Source organism: Cryptomeria japonica, chromosome 2 (assembly GCF_030272615.1).
Source record: "Cryptomeria japonica chromosome 2, Sugi_1.0, whole genome shotgun sequence".
Taxonomy (NCBI): domain Eukaryota; kingdom Viridiplantae; phylum Streptophyta; class Pinopsida; order Cupressales; family Cupressaceae; genus Cryptomeria; species Cryptomeria japonica.
Window position 1 is genome coordinate 320502429 of NC_081406.1, and position 23611 is coordinate 320526039.

Sequence of the window (23611 nt, forward strand, 5' to 3'; positions counted from 1 at the left end):
AGTCAATTTGTGACCAGTAAACATCTTCTGCAAAACACCAATAGTCTAAAGACTATAATACATAATACTGGTTGGAACAATTACCGGTTGAGCATAACTCATACATTAAGAAAGTGTGTGTCCATCAATGACAATCAAAACATCATCAAAATGCCAACAATCTCCCCCTTTGGCATTTATGGCAACACTTAAGAAAATTTTGACATCTAAGTGTTTTTACAACAAAAATATGCCATAATCAAAATTACTCCCCCTAAGCATATACACTATCCCTTTTGCAGAAATTACAATGTATACTAATCCCCAAAAGTGGTAACATGAAAGTATACAAAACATTCACCAAAATTTTAAATACTACTCCCCCTTTGCCAACAATGACAAAGTAATGCAAAATAACCCCTATTTTCTTATATAAAAATAGAGTAAATGTTTATGACAATAAGGAATAAAACTTATCAAAAACATATTTAAAATCCCGCAAAAAAAAATTCATGGCCAATGACCATGACTCAAGTAATGAGGTAGCAACCTCACGTTTTGTCTGCATCTAGAATACCAGTTCTTCCATAGCGTCAATGGTACTCATCTCTTGAGTTACCGTCTAAAGAATCTATAGTCTGGATAATAAGACCAGTTGAAGCTCCTACAAATCTTTTATCCAGTTGCAGATTTCTGATTCCACCCTAGCAATTTGCAGCTGATAATGATTGACCATTTGCCCATATGTAGTAAATGAATCATATGGCATCTTGAATTTGTTGATGTATGCTTGGAACTCTGATTGGAGTTTATCTTTTTGCTTAAGCACATCATCACAAAATAGATGGGGTTGGCAGATTTTACTCAGCAGTAATTTGCCCTCATCCATAGCAACACCTATATCCTTCTGTTGTTTCAGAAGTTGTGACCTAAGCTCATGCAGATTCTTGACTAAGGTAGTGTTGAGTGCCTTTTCATGGTTCTTCTTGGCAGTGGCTGCAACAACATCTTCCAAGCATTGTACTTGGTCCTCTACTATAGTGCAAAGAAGTTTCAGCTTGGCTAAAGAGGAATCGGTACTAGAGAGGTTAGTACCAGGAATCAAGATGGTGAGGGTGTCAACAACAGTTTGAATGACATCTTGTTCCTTCTTCCTCCTCAATGCTTCCAATATTTCATGTGCAAGCTTTATGCTTTGAAGTAGCTCTGATTCATCTGCAGATTGAAGGTCAATAGGACTGGAGGTGTCAACCACTTTGATTTGACCACCGGCTGCCTTGGCCTATTTGATCTTCTCTGCTTCCTTTTTATCTTCAGCTCTTTTCTTTTCCTCTTCTTTCTTCCTTTGTTCTTCTTCTTGTGTTTTCTTCTCCATTTCTTCCTTTTTCTTGTCCCCTTCCTTCTTTTTCTTCTCTTCCTCCTTCTTCCTTTCTTCTTCCTTCCATTTGTCTTCTTCTTTCTTCTTCTCCTCTTCTTTCCTCTTCTCCTCTTCTTTCCTCTTCTCCTCTTCTTTCCTCTTCTCCTCTTCTTGTTTCCTCTTCTCTTCTTCTTGTTTCCTCTTCTCCTCTTCTTATTTCCTCTTCTCCTCCTCTTTCCTTTTCTCTTCCTCTTTTCTCTTGGCCAAAGAGGCTTTATACTTGACTTTGAGTTCATCATAGGCTCTCTTAGTCTAAGTGAGATGATGAGTAAGTTCCCTCACAATGTATTCCCCCATATCTCCTTCCAAGTGGTTAGACTTATAGAAAGGTTGGCTCTGATACCAATTGATGAATACTAAGAGGGGGGAGTGAATTAGTATACAAATAAATACTAAACTCAAACTCTTAAACAGTTTAGCAGATAACCGATATAACAGTTTTACTAATAAACCAGTTAAGATAAATGCAAACCAAATAGAAAATAAAGCATTCACGCACAAAAGCACAATCACCTTAACACAAGATATTTGACGTGGAAACCCAAATGCGAAAAACCACGATGAGCAAAAACTCACAAGTAACTATCTGCAGAATAGAAACCAGACCGGTTAAGGCCAGACCAATTAAGGTCATACAATTTTCTTCACCAAAACAGATCATGTTAGGAATCTAGATCTCTATTAGGAGACAAGTCCTGTTAAAGACTACCTTGCTAAAGGATTTCAGATCCATAGTTGTGAACCACCTTGTTAGAGGATTTACAAAGGTTTTGCTAGGCCTACCTGGTTAAGGGTTTCAGACTTGTCGAAGATGTGAGTAATCAACAAGTGAGTGATCTAGATACTAGCACTATATGCTTGGTTAGATCCTTGTTAGCTCATTGTTAATGCATTTCAGCATTACTTCAGTATTCAATATCTCCACACTCTAACTCTTCACACAGACCTAATCTTCTCTGCAAAGATTGCACATAACCTTCTCATACATCATACATCTCTCATTCATACAAACCCTAGACATGATGTCCTTATGACGGAAACTGATTTCATGTCGGTCCAATAGGATTAAGTTACAAGTTCCTAGGTTCAGTGTATCTAGACACATTTGGTAACATGACAAAAAATCACCGCCAAAGTGTCGATGGATGATAACTCATCACAAAAATACCAGTTGGTAACTCATCACAGAGTAATATCGGTTCATACAATGTACCGATTACCAGTTGTCAAAAATGAAGACTGAAAAATGTTTAACTACTGCTTTGTTCCTTTGAACCGCTTGAGATCCTCATACCACTTGGGTTCTCCATACTGCTTGAGGTCTTCAGTCAATTTGTGACCGGTAAACATCTTCTACAAAACACCAATAGTCTAAAGACTATAATACATAATACCGGTTGAGCATAACTCATACATTAAGAAAGTGTGTGTCCATCACAAAGAAAGTGTGTGTCCATCAATGACAATCAAAACATCATCAAAATGCCAACAAACACTCCTAAGCTCCTCCTTAGAAGGAATGGCAGCAAGATTATGATTTTGGCTCTCAAAGAGGATTTTGGGTATAGAATCAGCCAACATAATTTGAGCCTCTGGGTCCAACAGCATATCTTTCTTCAAAAGATCAACAACAACAATAGCTCTACTGATTTCATCCTCATTATCAATTCTTCTCCCATTTTTCATCAAGTGACCAATTTTTCTAGCAGACCTATGTTTGAGGGTAGAGATGTGGAAGAATCTGGTATTTTTATCACCATCCTTGAGCCATAAGTGTTGAACACAGAGTACCACTGAGAGGGGGGTGAATCAGTGGTTCCTAACCTATTTCTCTTTCAAAATAAACTTCAGAATGTCAGTTATTCTCTTAACCACTAAACAATAATACTAGTAGAACAAGATAGAAAGCCAAAGAAATCATTCATACAAATAAAACTCACAACACCAGATTTACGAGGAAAACCCAATGTGGGAAAAACCTCGGTGAGAAAAGCTACTGGAAACTACTGCCCTAATCCAGCCTCACAGGTAAAATACTGACTTACAAATATTTAGGATACCAACCCAAGGAGCACCAACCCCTGCACTTTTAGGGCACCAATCCAAGGAGCACCAACCCCTGCACCAAGCTTCAACTTGGCGATGTATATTGGAATATTGTTTGAATACAATTAAGGCTTCTTGTTGCAAATGAATTCTACAACTCTTTGATCAAATAACTCATTGTCGGTTGATAGTCTTTTCTCCTCCACTGAATCTCACACTACCAGTTGTAAGATTACCGTCTTTGATTCTTGGTCTCTATTATCTTTCTCTTCCTCTCTCACATAGTCTCTCAACACACCGTGTTACTCTTGGATGTTGCCTGCTCTTGCCACACCTTGTCGGTTAGGCTCAATTGCAAGACTATAGTTATGTCGGTAGAATCCTCTCACCGGTATGTCTTCTCACATACACTGCAACTTTCTTTGAATAATTTCTAAGGCAAGTAATTCTTCTCTTTGCTAACTCTCTCTTTTCTCTTCTTCTTCTTTGCAACATCAACATCTTATATTTCGAGCTCTCCTCTTTTATCCCGTGATTTCCCATAGAAAAAAATTCAAACTTTGGAGCGGTTAGGGTTTCCTCTTCTCGACGCAATCTTCATGAGATCCGATCCAGCTTGTCTTGGATCAATCACATGTCCTTCCAGAATACATCTGTACACGGTTTTTATTGTTCAATGCATATTTGCTGAAAATAGCAATCTCAAATAAGATCTCCTACCTTGAAATCTGTCGACACATAAAAAAAACTTTAGTTGTTTCCTTTTTGAGGACTTCCTGAATTGGATTTCCTTTACATTGATTCAGGTGCCAACTACTCCCTGATCTTTCTCTGTTATCCTTTCTTCCTTGAGCTGCAACAATCAGACACAATCTCATGATTTGTGGTTGTTTCATTAATGGTGATTATCTATTTCAACGACCCTGTCGATAAGGATTCACCGAATACAACATGTTTGCCACCTCTGCTCCACATGGCATCACAATGATCAAGACGTGACCCACCAACACACAGTCGATCCAGCACACTCATACCAATACATCCTTTGCTGGTAGAATTTTCTTCTTCTGTTAACCGATAGAGCACAATATACCAGTAACACATCTTCACCTCCAATGGGTTGAGACAACTTTAACATTCTGCCTCTTCATCATAAACTAGCAACCATCCTTCAGACCGATTTATGCCTTACTAGTAAGCCTTCATTATTTCTGCTCACACTCATGTGAATATCCATCATGTCAGTTGACATCAATGACAACTTAATGTCAAAATGCCAACAATAAGGCTCGAGATCTCTGCCTCTAAAAGGTCTCTTCTTGAGCTATTATATTGTGGTATTTAGACAGAACCTCGGTCTCCTTAGAAAAATTATCATTCACATATCCTTCATGTTGAACTTTACCCTGGGTCATGGCCAACTCCTCCTGAATAGCAAATTTCTAAGAAAAGATGTCCCCGAAGACTTCTCTACTCCACTTTTAAACCCTATACTTGACATGCCTCATTTTTTTAGCCACCCAGAACATAGCAGAGCCATCCACATGAACATTCCACCAATCCTTCACACTGCTAGAGAGGTTTGGGTGGGACAACCACATTTTCTCAAATTTGAATGGAAACCTCCTTCTTAGACCATTTTTAGGCTCAACCATCAAACATATAGGAAGATGGTCAGATCCAATTCTAAGCATAGAATTCAAAGAGCAGGTGTAATGATGGATCCAATCAATAGAAATCAAGGCCCTATCAAGCCTAACTTGAATCAGTTCGGTACCAACACGACGATTGGACCAGGTAAAGGAAGCTCTAGATAAATCTAAATCAACCAGACCTTGACCATTGATGAAGTCAGCTAAGTCCAATTTACTGTCAATCTATATCTGGGATCCCCCAAATTTCTCAGCATTCATAAGAGGGGTATTAAAATCCCCCATAATAAGCCAAGGAGTGTTGGGGTAACGATTGCAAAAAGAAGATAGCTTTAACCAGAATTTCCTCCTGCAAACTTTATTGTTAGGAGCATACACATTGGACAGAATCCAAGGAAACTCATCCCTTGAATGTTTAAACAAGGTAGCAACATGGTTACTATCGTGGTAGATAGGAGTACCATGAATAAACCCGATATTCCAAAGGTAGAAACTCCCCTAGAAGCCCCATCAGAGATGCTCCCATAAGAATCACAAAATTTAGAGAACTTAATTTTCTCTACCTTATCTTTAGTCATTTTAGTTTCTTGAATAAGTAAAATATCTAGTCTATGATCCCTAATAATATTACGGACGATGTCTTATTTATGATTGTTATTAAGACCTCTAATATTCCAAGATAGAATCTTCATATCTTACCAGGGGAATTGAATAGACTATCATGGATCATTTTCTGTGATCCATCCGCTAAGTTCTATATGCTCTCCTTCTCTCTTTGCCATCTGTTAGATTTTCTTCCTACACTTCGAGGTGGCCCACCACAGTCTGCATTCACGAAACAATCTACCTTCACTCTGTTACGAGTTGTAACTATAGGCTTCTATTGAGACTTCTTTTTCTTCGACACCACCTTAGTATACCTTATTTCTTCATCAAAGTCAATTCCTTCTAAACCTGTAGAACTATCTATCTTCGGGGACTGCAGGGTATCCGGAATAACAATGTTCAAATCAAAGTCAGGGAGGTTACAGGAGAGTGTTGTGATGAAGAGTCATCCTCCAGAGTCTTCTTCAGCTCATTGAACTCAAGAGTTCCAAACGATGATCCAAGAACCGGAGAAGATTGCCGATCTTTGGAGGAGCAATCATCCATATCCCTGGATCTATTGGAATTTAGGGAAAGTTCTCCTTCCTCCAAATCATCCACCAAAACTCGTTCTTCAACCTTTTCAATAGTCAAATTATCCTTAGGTATCTCCTCTTCAACCTGATCATGACCCTCCTCAGATGTGATCATCATATCTATGTCATTGGCCTCATTGATTTGATCACCATGAATACTTTCTCTGTTATATTCCTCCTGGACTATAACATTCACCTCATCGTTCTGGTCATGTTGAACAATATTTTTCTTATTGGTTTCATGGCTTCCATTAGGGCCTTTCTGGTGCATAGAACCAGTGAAAACCACCCATCTTAATCTGGGTATCAACTTCCACAGTTTTGGGTTTCTAGACATTAGTTCCTTTGTTAGAATCTATCTTAGGGTTCTGAGGACATTTCTTTTCCCAATAGCCCACCTTTTTACACAAGAAGAAAACAAAAGGTAATAATTCAAACTCAATAGTTTGAACTAGTGTTCCCAACTTTGACACCATCTCAACCAATGAATGAAGATCCTTAGAATCCAGGCATAGACCATTCTTTTCCTAGCCGCCGTCATAGGGTCAATTGATAGGAGTTCACCAAACACTCCAGCAATGCCCTTAAAAATATCTTCATGCCAGTATTCCAGTACAAGGATGGTTTCAAAAAAGGCATCAGACATATCCATATTCAGACTCCACTTCTTAAGGGTTAGGGAGGACCTCCCCATAATCCAAGGACTACCACAAAGAATAGTCGTGATATCCTCAGCAAATGAGAATGCAAAGGAGAAAAAACTCTGAGGGAGAGCCAAAACCTCAGCTTGCCCTTTAATCTTCCACCTTCGACTAACAAAGACCCATACTGAGTCTATGTTGGGTCTAGGTCCACTGAACTTTCCAACAAGGGTAAGAGCCATAACTATGACATTATGATCAATCACCTGGTCCGGTATAGACAAAGCAACCTTTCCACTAGCCTTATCACAAGTAGTAGAAACAGGTGGAAAAGAGGACTTTCTGGTCGACTTGACCCCAAATAACGCAGCCTAACAATTATCCGTGGCTCCGGTCAAAAAGGCTCATTCTGTTGCCCCTGTGACAGGACCCCGAGAAGCTCGTGATCCGTTCCCTAGGTCCACCTGAAAACCCATTTTTGGGTCCCCACCATCTTCAGAATCCACATCACCCTGGTTGTCTTTAGAGCCAGCAGATCCTGGGGATCTTGAGCCATCTCCCTGTGAACCCAAAAGGGGTCCGCTAGGGAGTGTTGAAGCATCACCTGAAATCCTCCCCTGAACTACTTGAAACCCTACCCTATGCGCCATTTCTTTTTTGGATGATAGATTGCTTCGGGATTGTTATGTTGTTGCTATCATGATTCCTTTTTTATTTTCTGCACATTATCGCCCTATTTTGATTGTATTCATGTAACTTTAGCTTTTGTGATTGTAGGCACTGTCTTTCTTTTGCCTTTAGGGTCTTCTCTGTAGGTCTGAACCCATTCTTTTTTAATTAGTAGAAATGATAACCAATAGTGATTGTCCCTGTAAGTAGCATTGTCATTTGTATTAGGTTATGACTACTTTATCATGTCTTTGTTGTAACTTTATCACTACTATCTTATCAAATATCTTTTAGCCCTTTCTAGCAGTAAGACTTTATGAATACTTCCATGTATTATTAACTGTTATAACATTTCAGCTGGTAAAAATCTTTGAAGATATTATTAGCTTGGCTGCTTGTGCTACTACAGGAATTATCAGAGACTTGGAGATTCTCTCTGAAAGTCAATGTTATTACTAATGATTTGGATATCTATCATGAGGTGTTTGATCAACTTCCTTGCTTTAATGGAATACCATCGTCATACAATAGTGTTATGTGTCTATCAATCATGGCATATACTCTTGAGACTATCATCCTTTATGACTGTAACCCTAGCTGGACCTGCGAGTACATTCCTAGATAGTGTTGCTCATAAGGTTGAAATTTTGGCTTTGTCACTATTTTAATGAATAATCATTACTTGATTGACCCTGTAGATGTTGCACATGATATTGTACTTGTTGGGTTGATTATATATTTTAATTATCTAAACAATGATCTCTATCTTAGGCATCTGACTTATCAATTAAGTTGCTCATCATTTTATATTGTGATCTTCTCAAACATCTTCTAACTTGCCACAGAGTTTTATATTGTCCTTATGGCATCACGACAATGGCATCTCATAAGTCATTTTCATCTTTATCAATACTGGAATCTTCACTGTTTCTGATGATTGCTACTGTGCTATCTCAGAACTATGCTCAATCTTCCTTTATCTATGTGTTGACCCGGACCTGTCATGAGACCTTTACCTTGGCCTTGTAGTTAATTCCTTTGACAATGATGGTAGTTTAAAAAGCTTTTTCTTTTGAAGGCTTTGACAGGGTTGTGATCAACTCTTATGATAAATGATACATTCAACTGATCTTTTCATGCTACTGTGAAGAAAAAAAATTAAAAAAATTGATCACGACTTTTGATGTTGCTCTTCGTGTACTCTTTCTCTACTCTTATATGATGTCCTCATGCTCTACAAATTTTGAATGTGAGGAGATTTTTGTGCTATGACTTCTTCAATATTTGTTGTATGCCAAAAATGTGGTCTTCAACCTGCAAGAAGAAAAACACTTCAAACACACCAATGAAGCATTGCATTAGAGAGAAATCATAAACAAGTTAGTGGATTTAAAAATCCTAAAATCGTCTCATTGTCCTCTATCTCTAAAGATCTTCAAGATTCAAGGTGGCCCTCACTTGGAAGAGCACTTGATCTCTTAGATGACAACGTAGAGAATGAGATTTTAGTGATGTGCTAAGATCAAAATGGATGCAACTAAGATCTTAGCTAAGATGAGATGATGGATGAAGATAGGATGCAAGATGCAAGACTAGATGATTAAGATGTTAAATGTATTCTAAATTGAAGATTAGATGATTCTAGATGAGTTAATTAAACTAGATGAGTATAAAATACTATGAGATGATATGCAATTAACTAGATGATATGCTAAAATGAAGCTAAAATGCTAATGCTAATGCTAAATGGCTTGGATGCTTGAAGATGGCTTGAATGCTTGAAGATGACAAGATGAGCTCCTTAACCTGCAAAATGACTATAATTTAGATGCACAAGATTGAGATATGAATTGAAGGAGCTCTATTTATAGAAGAATTGGAGAATTGGATGGCCAAGATTGAATTGGATCAATCCATGTGAGATTTTCAACCCAATCCCATGTTGAAAAGTGTCACCATGAGATTTCTTGAGAGGAGAGGGAGGAGGCATTAAATTCTTTAGAAGACTTAATGGTTGATCCCATGTGGGCAAATTCATGGAATAAAGTTTTTATCCAATGAATAAAGATATTGTCCAATGGACAAAATCTTGTGCAAAACTCAATGTGTTGAAAATGTGAAGTTTTGTAAGAGCATTAAAAGCTCTTTGGAGACCTTGGAGGTTATCTTGTTGGAAGTTAGATAACCTTCAATACTTTTGTGAGAGTCCTACAAATTTGGGGAGCTCAACAAAGTTAGCTTGTTAAAAAGATAAAACTTTAAATGCATTTAGAAGACTTTCTTCCAAAATTAGAAGCGACTTCCCCAAAATTTAGGGATGTGACCATGATAGAAGAATTAGACTAATTAAGTGGGCTTTGAGAGGTTCTAGAAGAATGCTTAAGAAGTTAATGGAAAATGTAGGAGAATGCAAGTGGGAGAAATAGGAATTTTTAATTAAAATAAAAAGATTTATTTCAACTAAAATGAATGCAACTTGCATTTGGATAGATTTATAAATAAATATTAATTAATTTAAATGTGAATGTGAATTTTGGATTTTATTTAAATAAATCTTAATTTATTTAAATGAGAAAAAGGGGGATAAAGCATTAAATGCTTGAAGACTTTGAGGGAAACCATTAAAGGCTTAAGAAGACTTTAAGGGAAACCATTAAAGGTTTGAGAAGACTCTAGAAGGAAGCCATTAAAAACTTGAAGACTTTAAGGGAAATCATTAAAGGTTTCAAGTGGGTGGGGATAAATAGGATTTTAAATAAATTATTTATTTATTTAAAATTGCGGTGCAACTTGCATTTGTAGGGAAAATGCAAGTGGGTGGAGGAATATAAGATTTTTTAGATAAAATAAAAGATTTAGTTTAGCCAAAAGGAGATGCAACTTGCATATGTTGTAAAATGCAAGTGGGGTGAGGGAAATAAGGGGTTTTAATTAAATGTAAATTTAATTAAATGGGAAAGGGGATTTTAATTAAATGTTGAATTTAATTAAAATGGAAAGGGGATTTTAATTAAATGTTGAATTTGATTAAAATGGCTAAAAGGGGATATTTAATTAAATGTTGAAATTTGATTAAAATGGCTAGAAGGGGATATTTAATTAAATGTTGAATTTAATTAAAATGTCTAAAAGGGGATATTTAATTAAATATTGAATTTAATTAAAATGGCTAAAAGGAGATATTTAATTAAATGTTGAATTTAATTAAAATGGCTTAGATAGAAGAAAGGGAGAATTAATTAAATCTATAATTTGATTAATGGTTGATTATAAGAAAAGGGATATTGATTAAACCTTAGTTTAGTCAATAGGCGGATTAGGGTAATTAAACAAATATAAATTCATTTAATTAGTTGTGCAAGTTTTAGGTGTCTACAATTGTTATTGTCTTTGACTCATGATTTTATATCTACACAATACTCTCCTCATTTTCCCTTTGGATGCCATGGGCTAGTCTTCTCAATGCCCATGAATGTGGTTTCCATTATATAGGATGTTCTTGTTGCACAAGAGCTACATGACTGCAATAATGACATATGGTTGTATCCATTTTTAGGACTGCATCAAACTATTATTGCATGTTGATAAAAACCCTTGATGATGTTGGACTGTGTATGGCTACTTGTCTTGTGTGTCATTATTGGTTGTTACTTGCAGACTTTATATGACTATCCTCACATCCTATTGTGTTCCTTACAAGCCTTTGTACATTAACTATAACAACCATGTTTGTACTATTGAGTGAGTGCATGCACTGCTATAGTGATCTTACCCCCTGTGGCTACTGTAAAGTGCATTCTTGGTGTTTGATTTGATGTTTGGAGATGATAAAAGTCATCTATGTTGCTGCTTATAAACCTTTTATGACTGTTATGATACTTTTGTTTTATCATCATTGATATCTTTATTGAGAATCTTGTCCATGTTTGTCTATGGACTGTGCTTGGGTCATAGACAATGACCTCTTTGTATCATGATCTATCTTATATGTGTCTTATTGTCCCAAGAATGTGACCATCCTTTCATTGATTGTATTTGGAAGCTTTCCTTGTGAATGTTAAAAAATTTCTAGGGTTGTCATTTTAAAGGCTCTTTGTTTGTGCTCTTTGAAGATGTGACCATTGAGGTATTGTGGCTTAAGTAGTGGCTAGTTTCGTTTGAAAGACCTATGTGACAACAATCCTTATTATTGTCCTTTACCAGGGGTCCCTCTACTCTTTATTGTATTCCTTAGTCGTCTTTTTATTATGCTCATCTATATGGTTGTTGTTATTTTATCTTGACAGTGATAATGACCAATTGAATTCTATCTTGCAATTATGAGACTGATATATCATGCTTCATAGATGTTGCTATCATAGTTGATTATAGTCTTGTATTCATAAACTGTTCATAATGATCATCTAATGGTCTTTTATTGGCAACTACTCCTTTTATCAGCATCAATGCATTTGACTTAGACCTCATACTGTGAGTTTTCTTACGTATTGTTCTGTTAACTGATCATACTTCTCTACATGAATGAGATCTTCTTTTTTTTTATTCTATTTACTGCACAAACCTAAGAAAACTTTAATCATTCTAAGATTTCCCTAGGGTTGTTCAGTCTTCTATTGATGCCTTTGATTCAAGAGATGTACTTTTATCTACTAGTACACTCACTGTCATATGATGATTTGATCCCATTGTGTGTTAGTGTGTGTGCTACTAGGTGTAGGTATAACTCTTTGATGGCTAATATGATGATTGAAATTCTGTATCTAGTAACATTTGGCTTTGTAAGACCATGTGTTTAGGCATTTCATTTGTGATAAAAACATAAAAAATGTCGTGACTGTATGACTGTTCTGGCATCATTACTCACTATGTTGAGCTCTACCCTTGTGGGAGCCCATTTTACTCCACATACTTGATATTCATGAAAAAAAAACCTATTTATGCACATGAAAAAAACAAATTAGATAAAACATGGCACTTGTTGTTATCTTATGGCACCTTCTCTGTGTTGATTCCTTGCCTTTGATTCTGATACCTTGATAGTTGTAGACATATATTTTGATATTCTTATGCAGATAGACTATGTATTCTGATGATTTTGAGTGTGAAAGTATGGCTATCCTCATTGCTCTAACATAATTCTTCAATTCTCTTACAGAGACTGATGGAATGAGAGCGGGAGAATCTGAAGATGGATGAATAGATGAAGATCCAACCACTCCTTCAAGCTCAGGCTCATCATTCCAGGAAATGACGGGTCACCCTATGATTACATTCATGCTTTCATTTGTTTATATAGTTTAGCTGTATAACTGTATGGGAGTGTATGTCTGTAGCTAGTCAACTATTCCCATGACTTGTGTGGGACACCTTACACATTTTCTTGTAATACAAAAGCTATTTCTATGCAAACTTTTGGTGTTATCTACTTGAAATACTTGCATATGTGAAATGAACTTCAACTTTTAAACCACATGTGCAAAAGAAGAACTTGTAAAAGTTTTTTGTGTACCTTTCTTCAAAATGCAATGTGTAAAGCCTATAATAGGCCACCAAATTTATGTGTAGCGAAATTTGGTAACATGAGCATCAAGGGTTTCGGCGAAAAGTTGAGCCCTAACATCACTGCCATCAAAGGGTATTTGACTAGACTAATTAGAAGTCTGGTCACCCTCACGATGCACACTACCCTCATATCGATGATTAGCCATGTGGAAAATATTTGCGACTTTTGATGTAAATATTTTTCACACATGTATTGGGGGGTGGCAGTTGGTGGGCAGGGGTGCTTTGTCTATTCCACCATTATTATTTGTATTTTTGGGCTAGGATTGGAGGTTTTCTTGCTAGTTCTTTCCTCCAAGAGCCCTTGAACAAGTTTTATTATCTATATTAATAATATATCAGTGGCTTGCCACTTTCGCAAAAAAAATTAAAATTAAAATTAAAGTACTTTGAACTAATTCAAACTATTTTAAACTAATTCAAACAAATTTCAAAATGATACAACTCTAATTTAAACTAATTCAAACTAATTTGAAAATGATGCAATACTAATTGAATTTAAAACATTTGATACAAATTACTTTAAAGAAACATTAAAACTAAATGCACATACACACACACAAACACATATATAGAAACACATACATACATACATACATACATACATACATACACATACATACATATACATAGACACAGATACATGCATACATGTACATACATACATACACATACACACATACACATACACACATATATACATACATACACACATACATACATACATACATACATACATACATACATACATACATACATACATACATACACACATACATGTATGTACACATAGATACATACACATGTACACACATACATACACATACACATGAACATACACATACATGCACATACATGCACATACATACATACTATAAATATACACACATACATACTATACATATACACACATACACACATACATACTATATACACACACACATACAAATACACATACACATACGCATACACATACACATACACATACACATACACATACACACACACACACACAAACACATACACATACACATACACATACACATACACATACACATACACATACACATACACACATACACACATATACATATACATACATGTACTCAAAAAATACATACATACATACACACATACACACATACACACATACATACATATACTCACATACACCGTCACATACACATGCACATACATACATATGTTAGGTCCCAGAGACAACTAAGAGGGAGGGGGGGGGGGGGAGGTGAATCAGTTGTCCAATAAATTCAACCAAAATTAACTTAACCAAAACTTAATGCTTAATACCGGTAAACCAAACTTTATGCCGATAGACAGTTTTATCAGTTAATTGCAGTATCGGTAAAGATTAATGCATGAAACAGAAAGACAATAACATCCATAACACATAACACAAATATTTGTACGTGGAAACCCTATAAGGGGAAAAACCATAGTGGGAAGCCTTACCCACAATCAAATGATACTATTGCAGATAGTATGTGTGTACAATATAGATTCTGCACATGCAGAAACGCCAGCTGCCTAGAGCTCACTACTCAATCACAAAATGAGAGTCACACTAACTACAATTGGATGGTTAAATTCAATGACAATGTACTGCATAAAATAACATCTTCATATGCTGGATCAATACCGGTTTAGTTTTGATTGCCTTCACAAAAACCTTCCTTCAACCTTCAAATGATGTCTGTGTGTATAGCTATGCTTATTTTCGCATATACCTTATTACAATTCATTTTTCCAATCGCATATCAATCTCACAAATGAGATCTTGCATTTATACCATAACCTAAGACCAATTGAATAGGTCGGCTCACTAAAAGATATTACAATAAAATCAATTACAAATAAATCAATATCCAATGCATGATGTCGGCTCAATGCATTTACAATAATAATAAATCATCTCCATAACGTGTTGTGCTGATCTGGAATAGATATGCCTGTTGGTGCATATCCTGGACCTTTTTGCCGGTAACAACAAATATGCAAACCCGAATAAACAAATAACCAAATCACCAAAACCAAGTGATCGAATAATGGCTTCGACATAACCAAGTAGTCTCCAAGTCATTCCAAGTGGTGGTGAATAATATAATCTGTCGGTGAACCAAATACCGGTGACTATGCATAAGTCTTTGTCTTGCCAGTGAACATAACCAAAGATCTCTAAGTGCTGATAAGTTTGACAAGTGATGACAGGTGTTGACATCAATGACAAAACTATATCAACATATCCAAAATACCAACAATCTCCCCCTTTGGCATTGATAGCAACACAAGATGGAAAAACCATCAAAGTGCCAAAACAAAAATGCCAAAACCAAAAATCTCCCAAAGAGATCATTAACCAGAAATGAAAATATAGATACAGAGAGTAATCAGTCTCTCCAAAAATCTCTCCCCAAAGTAACAATCTCTCCCTCAAGGGATAATGTGTTTTTCCATAATATCTCTCCCCCTTTGACATCAAATGCCAAAGCATTACAAAAACAATTTCATATACAAAATACCAACTTATTATGCCAACTACTCCCCCTAAGAAGTAGTTCTCCTCATCAAAGCTAGAATAAAAGATTTCTCTATTAATTTTGTCGGTTGATGACAAACATCAACTGTCTAAATCTCTACCGATGGGGGTAGGACTCCAAGTTGCTCTCTGAGATATTTAAAAGTTTCCTTAGGAAAAGGCTTTGTAAAAATATCTACAATCTGCTCTTTAGTATTCACATAAGCTAATTTCACTTCTTTTGCTTCAACATTCTCCTTTAGAAAATTGAATTTGATAGAAACATGTTTAGTATTAGAGTGAAATACTGAGTTCTTTGATATATCAATTGCTGCCATATTATCACAGTAAATAGTTATAGGTTCCTTGCATTTTACCTTTATGTCCTTCAACATTTGTTTGATCCATAATACCTGTGTACAGTTAGTTGTTGCTGCAACGTATTATGATTTTGTTGTTGATAGACTTGTATAGCTCTGTTTCTTTCTCAACCATGAAATTAGTCTGCTACCAAGAAAAAATGATCCACTGGTGGTGCTTTTTTTGTCATCCACATCTCCTGCCCAATTAGCATCTGTGTATGCACATAAGTCAAAATTTTCATCTCTAGGATACCATAAACCAAGATTTGTAGTGCCTTGTAGGTATCAGAAAATCCTTTTCACTGTTGATTCATGATTTTCTTTAGGATTACTCTGAAATCTTGAAACAATACATACTGCATTCATAATATCAGGTCTTGTTTGTGTTAAATACAGTAAACCTCCTATCATAGACTTGTATCTAGTCAGATTAACAGGTGTTGATTCATCCTTCAAAGATAATTTATCAGTTGTAGTCATAGGTGTGCTTACCAGTTTATAGTTTTCCATGCCAAATTTCTTTAGTAATTCCTTCAAGTACTTAGATTGACATAGGAATATACCTTTATCAGTCTGTGAAATCTGCAATCCTAAAAAGAATTTTATCTCTCCAATCATAGACATTTCAAATTCTTGCAGCATTTTGCTAGAAAAGTCTTTACACAATCCATCTTCTCCTCCAGAGATTATATCATCAATAAAAACTTCAATAAGCAAGATGTCATCATTAGTCACTTTGTTGTATAAATTGTTGTTAGTATTACCTTTAGTGTATCCAGTCTTCAAAAGATATTTGTCCAATCTAGCATACCAAGCTCTAAGAGCTTGTTTCAATCCATATAAAGTTTTCCTTAACCTGCAAACCATGTCTTTGTTATCTGTCAAAGAAAATCCATCAGGTTGTTCAATATAAACTTCTTCTTCAAGATCTCCATTCAAAAATGCACATTTAGCATCCATTTGATATACTTTATAGTTCTTGTGAGCTGCAAAAGCCAATAAAAGTTTGACGGCCTCAATTCTAGCTACTGGTGCAAAGGTTTCATTGTAATCAATTCCTTCTTTCTATGAATATCCCTTACACACTAATCTTGTTTTTTTTTTTATTACTTTACCATCTTCATTAAGTTTATTTCTAAAAACCCATTTAGTTCCAATTACATTTTTGTCTTTAGGTCGAGGAACTAATGACCAAGTGTTATTCCTTTCAATTTGTTCCAATTCATCTTCCATATCTTTAATCCAATATTTATCTTCACATGCCTCATTATTTGACGTAGGTTCAATTTGAGAAATAAGAAATACCTCTTCATTTGCCAATCTTCCTCTAGTCATAACTCCTTGAAATTTGTTTCCAATTATCTGATCTTCAGAATGATTCAATCTTACATACCAGGGTGTTTTTACTTGTTGTTGTTCTTCAGTGACTATTGAATCTCCAGATGATGCCGGTGTAACTGGATCACCATTTTGTACCAGTGTATTCATAGTAGGTTCATTTGTGATTATCTTTATTGCTGGTTCAGAGTCTGTGTACCTTGAATTTCCTCTAAACTGTTCATCAATCTTCACATTTGCACTCTCAACAATTTTCTGCAATCTCTTGTTAAAACATCTATATGCCTTGCTCTTAGATGAATAGCCAAGAAATATTCCTTCATCACTTCTAGGATAAAATTTTCCAATATACTCATCTCTTCTAATATAGCATTTACTTCCAAATATTCTGAAATATTTAAGAGTAGGAGTATTACCAAACCATAGTTCATGAGGGGTCTTACCAGTTTCACCTCTAATGTGAACTCTGTTGAATGTATAAACTATTGTATTGACCACTTCTCTCCAGTATATATGAGGTAGATTTGCTTCTGATATCATACTTCTGGCTACATCCAAGATAGTTTTGTTTTTCCTTTCCACAACTCCATTCTGTTGGGGTGTCCGGGGTGCTGATAACTGTCTTCTGATCACATTCACTTCACATAATGTATTAAATTCCTTAGATGTGAATTCACCTCCTTGATCTGATCTCAAACATTTGATTTTCTTGTCGGTTTCATTTTCTACCATCACCTTGAATAGTTTGAATTTCTCAAATGCTTCGGATTTTTCCCTGAGAAAAGTAACCCAACACATTCTAGAATAGTCATCAATGATTAGCATAAAATACCTATCTCCTTGTATACTTCTAGTTCTTGCTAGACCACATAAATCAATATGAATTAAATCAAGAACATTGTTAGACTTTTCTGGAATACTCTTGAAAGTTGCTCTAACTTGCTTTCCAAATTGACATTCCTTACATACCAGATTGTGAGGTTTAACAATCTTAGGTAAATCTCTTACCGCCTTAGTTGTACTGATTTTCACAATGCAATCAAAATTTACATGACAAAGTCTTTTATGCCATAACCAACTTTCATCAATATGTGCAATTAAACATGCTTTCTCATTGTTGTTCAAATGAAAGATATTACCTCTAATCTGATTACCGGTTGCAATTTCCAAACCAGTTCTATTTAAGATTTTGCATTTACCATTCTTGAATTGTAACTGAAATCCTTTCTCAACTAATTAACCAACACTCAAAAGATTATGCTTCAAACCTTCAACATAGTAAACATTATCAGTGTTGTGCTTACCATCAAAAGATATAGTGCCTTTTCCTTTGATTAAACAGGCTTTATCATCTCCAAATCTTACTAGACCTCCATTGTATTCCTGAAAGGTTAATAATTTATTCTTATCACCAGTCATGTGATGTGATCATCCCAAATCAATAATCCATTCATCCTTATCTTCAACTTTAGCTGCCAGAGCCTTCTTTACCAGTTGAACAGTAGGTGTCGGTTGATCTTCTGTTATAGCAACAAAAGCCCATCTATTGTCTATTGGATCCTCATCAGAGTCATCAGTAACTCCTTCATCAACATAATAACAAGATTTGTCTTTATTCTTCTTAAACTTGTATTTCTGATAATCAGGGTTAGGCTTATATGTTCTTTTAGCTTCTTCTCTTAATCTTGCATGTCTCTCAGGACACCTAGAAGCCATATGACAAATCTTATTACAGTTAAAACATTTAAAGGGTGCTTTACCTTCATACTTACTTCCAATTGGACCTTTAGGGATTTTCCTTGCAAATAGTGCTTCAAGTTCTTCAAGTTCTTCATTTTCTCTCCTTCTTTCTTCAAGTTCTCTTGCATAGAAGGCTTTCCAGTCAGATTTATCAAATGATGATGATGATGCCTTGAAAGCTAGATATGTCTTGATAGTAGTAATAGGACCAAATTCCTCAAGATCAAAAGCTGAAAGTTTTCCAACCATAGTGTCTCTAGATATTGATTCATTAGGCATTGTTCTCAATTCATTTATAGCAGTATTTTTCATTTTGTATGCCAGTGGAAAAGCTCTTAAAACTTTAGAAACAATCTCATCTTCACTTAAGGTTCCTCCACAACATTGTATACCCAAAACAATTTCATTTACTCTTTCCATAAAAGCAAAAATTATTTCTTCTTCTTCCATTTTCAGACTTTCATACCTGACCTGAAAGCATTCAAGTTTTGCAATTTTGACTGTGGAATCTCCTTCATTCAATATTTCCAATTTGTCCCAAATAGCTTTAGCAGTAGATCTATCTGACAATCCCATGACTTGTTGATCTAATAATGCGCTCAAAAGTGCTTCTCTTGCTTTGCAACCATTTTCTTCATCTTTAGCCAAGGTAGGTGGATTAGGTTGACCTTCAGTAGGAGCAGTATAGCCATTCTTTGTAACATCCCATATGTCCTTCCCAATGCAATTCAGATGTGTCTCCATCTTGATCTTCCATATTCCATAGTTAGGTCCATCAAGTTTCAGACTGTCCTTCCTAAAATAGTTAGAAGACATTGGATCTCCTCAAGCTGTTAAACTTCTACAAAAAGAGGACTAGGCTCTGATACCAATTGTTAGGTCCCAGAGACAACTAAGAGGGGAGGTGAATCAGTTGTTCAATAAATTCAACCAAAATTAACTTAGCCAAAACTTAATGCTTAATACCGGTAAACCAAACTTTATGCCGGTAGACAATTTTATCAGTTAATTGCAGTACCAGTAAAGATTAATGCATGAAACAGAAAGACAATAACATCCACAACACATAACACAAATATTTGTATGTGGAAACCCTGTAAGGGGAAAAACTATGGTGGGAAGCCTTACCCACAATCAAATGATACTACTACAGATAGTATGCGTGTACAATATGGATTCTGCACATGCAGAAAGGCCAGTTGCCTAGAGCTCACTGCTCAATCACAAAATGAGAGTCACACTAGCTACAATTGGATGGTTAAATCCAATGATAATGTACTGCATAAAATAGCATCTTCATATGATGGATTCAGTACTGGTTTAGTTCTGATTGCCTTCACAAAAACCTTCCTTCAACCTTCAAATGATGTCTGTGTGTATAGCTCTGCTTAATTTCACATATACCTTATTACAATTCATTTTTCCAATTGCATTTAAATCTCACAAATGAGATCTTACATTTATACCATAACCTAAGACCAATTGAATAGGTCGGCTCACTAAAAGATATTACAATAAAATCAATTACAAATAAATCAATATCCGATGCATGATGTCAGCTCAATGCATTTACAATAATAATAAATCATTGCCATAACGTGCCATGCTGATCTGGAATAGATATGCCCGTCGGTGCATATCCTAGACCTTTTTGTCGGTAACAACAAATATGCAAACCTGAATAAACAAATAACGAAATCGCCAAAACCAAGTGATCGAATAATGTCTTTGACATAACCAAGTAGTCTCCAAGTCATTCCAAGTGTCAGTGAACAATATAATCTGTCAGTGAACCAAATATCGGTGACTGTGCATAAGTCTTTGTCTTGCTGGTGAACATAACCAAAGATCTCCAAGTGCTGATAAGTTTGACAAGTGATGACAGGTGTTGACATCAATGACAAAACCATATCAACATATCCAAAATACCAACAACATACATACATACATACATACATACATACATACATACATACATACATACTCACGTACATACATACATACTCACATACATACACACATACATACATATACACATACACACATACATGTATATGCACATATACATATACATACATGTAATCACATACATACATATACATAGACACACATACATACATACATACACATACACACACATACATACATACATACATCCATACATACATACATACATGCATGCATGCATGCATACACACATACACACACATGCATACATACATGCATGTTCTCACATAAATACAAATGTACATATATACATGATACATACATACACACATACATACATACATACATACATACATACATACATACATACATACACGCACATACATGCACATGTAAATCTATGTATGTGTATGTGTATGTGTATGTGTATGTGTATGTGTATGTGTATGTGTGTGTGTATGTGTGTGTGTATGTGTATGTGTGTGTGTATGTGTATGTGGATTGAAGTGTGTATGTGTATGTGTATTGATTAGAATTTTTTATGGTTTAATACTAAGGTTAATGAGAAAATGAATATTTTTTGTCGTCGTTTAATAATATTAATTAGATTTTTCTTACGATTTCATAGTGTGGGTTTTCAAAATTTGTTTGGTTGAATGTATGTTTTAGATTTTTCTTATGGTTTCATACTAATGGTTTTTAGAAAATTGATAGACTATAAAAAAAATAAAAATAAACGTAACAATAAAAATATATTTATTTTTCTAAACCACAAAAACAAAACTTAAAAATAAAAGGAAGAAATTTGTACATACCTAGAGAAAGTGGGCCCGACGCTAAGCTCTCTTTGTAGTTCGGTCAAACTCCCAAATCTCCTAGGTGCATGTGTATTGTATACATGTATGTGTATGTGTATGAGTATGAGGATTGAAGTTTGTATGTGTATATGTATTGATTAGAATTTTTTATGGTTTAATAGTAAGGTTAATGAGAAAATGAATATTTTTTGTCATCGTTTAATAATATTGATTAGATTTTTCTTACAGTTTCATAGTGTGGGTTTTCAAAATTTGTCTGGTTGAATGTATTTTTTAGATTTTTCTTATGGTTTCATACTAATGGTTTTTAGAAAATTGATAGACTATAAAAAAAATAAAAATAAACATAACAATAAATATATTTATTTTTCTAAACCACAAAAACAAAACAAAAAAAAAAAGGAAGAAACTTGTACATACCTAGAAAAAGTGGGCCCGACGCTAAGCTCTCTCTGTAGTTCGGTCAAACTCCCAAATCTCCTAGGTGCTAAATGGCGGGGCTTCACAAATAAACTAGCTTATATAAAAACATAGTTCGATGGAACTTTTTGTGCCACCTATGTGCCATGCTTGCGCCAATGGGCACCACGCTTGTGCCAATGGGCACCACGCTTGTGCCAATGGGCACCACGTGGCAATAAAATTGTTCGACCAAAATCAGTTCAACTGAACTTGGTTCAACTGAACTAATTTTGGCTGAACTGATGCAGTTAGCCTCAAGTATGACACAACATTATGCTTTCGCCATAAGGCAAAATGTTTTGTTAATCACCCCTCAAGGAGATTGTATACCCAATTCTTACAAGATAGCCTTTCCATGCATGAATAACATCGCAGAATATGAAGCTCTCATTATTGGTCTCTACCTGGTTATTCAATGGAAGATCATTGACCTACATGTCTATAGAGACTCCCTGCTTGTCATTAAGCAAGTCACTAATGAGTACCAAAAAATGGATGACGAGTAACTCCCATATTGCCACACAGTGGAGGACTTTAAGTGACACTTCACCTCCATTCAATTTGAGCAGATCCCTCAGACAAACAACATAGCAGTAGATGCCATGGCTACTATCGACTCCCTCTTGCAGATGTTGAAAATGGTTAAAAGTGAATTCCTAGTTGAGCATCTTCTACTTCGAGCATACGATGTCCCCGAGTATGACATGGTGTGTGTCTTTGTTGGTCCCGAATCTCCTTGGTATCAAGAAACTGATGCCTACCTCTGTGACAATAGGTACATTCCCCCTCACCTTACCAAAACCCAACACCAAACTTTCATTCGTCGATCTACCCGCTACACTATTCTTGGAAACACTCTATTCCAAAGGCACTTCAATGGAACCCTCCTAAGGTATTTAGACAAAGAGGAGTTTGAATGAGCATTACGCGAGGTACACAAAGGTATCTATGAGGCACACTCAAGTGGCCTCACCTTTGCTAAGAAGCTACTACGCAATGGATACTACTGGCCTACAATGGAATAAGATGCATATCACTATATCAAGAAATATGTACCTTGTCAAGAGCATGGTGATAAGACTCATGCGTCATCTCGAGACATGCAGCCATTCATTACACCTCAACCCTTCTCATAGTGGGGGTTCGATCTCATAGGTCAAATCCACCCCACCTCATACAATGGCCACAAATTCATAATCACCACCACAAAATACTTCACCAAGTGGGTGGAAGCCATACCACTTGTTAGAGTAAAAGGTATTAG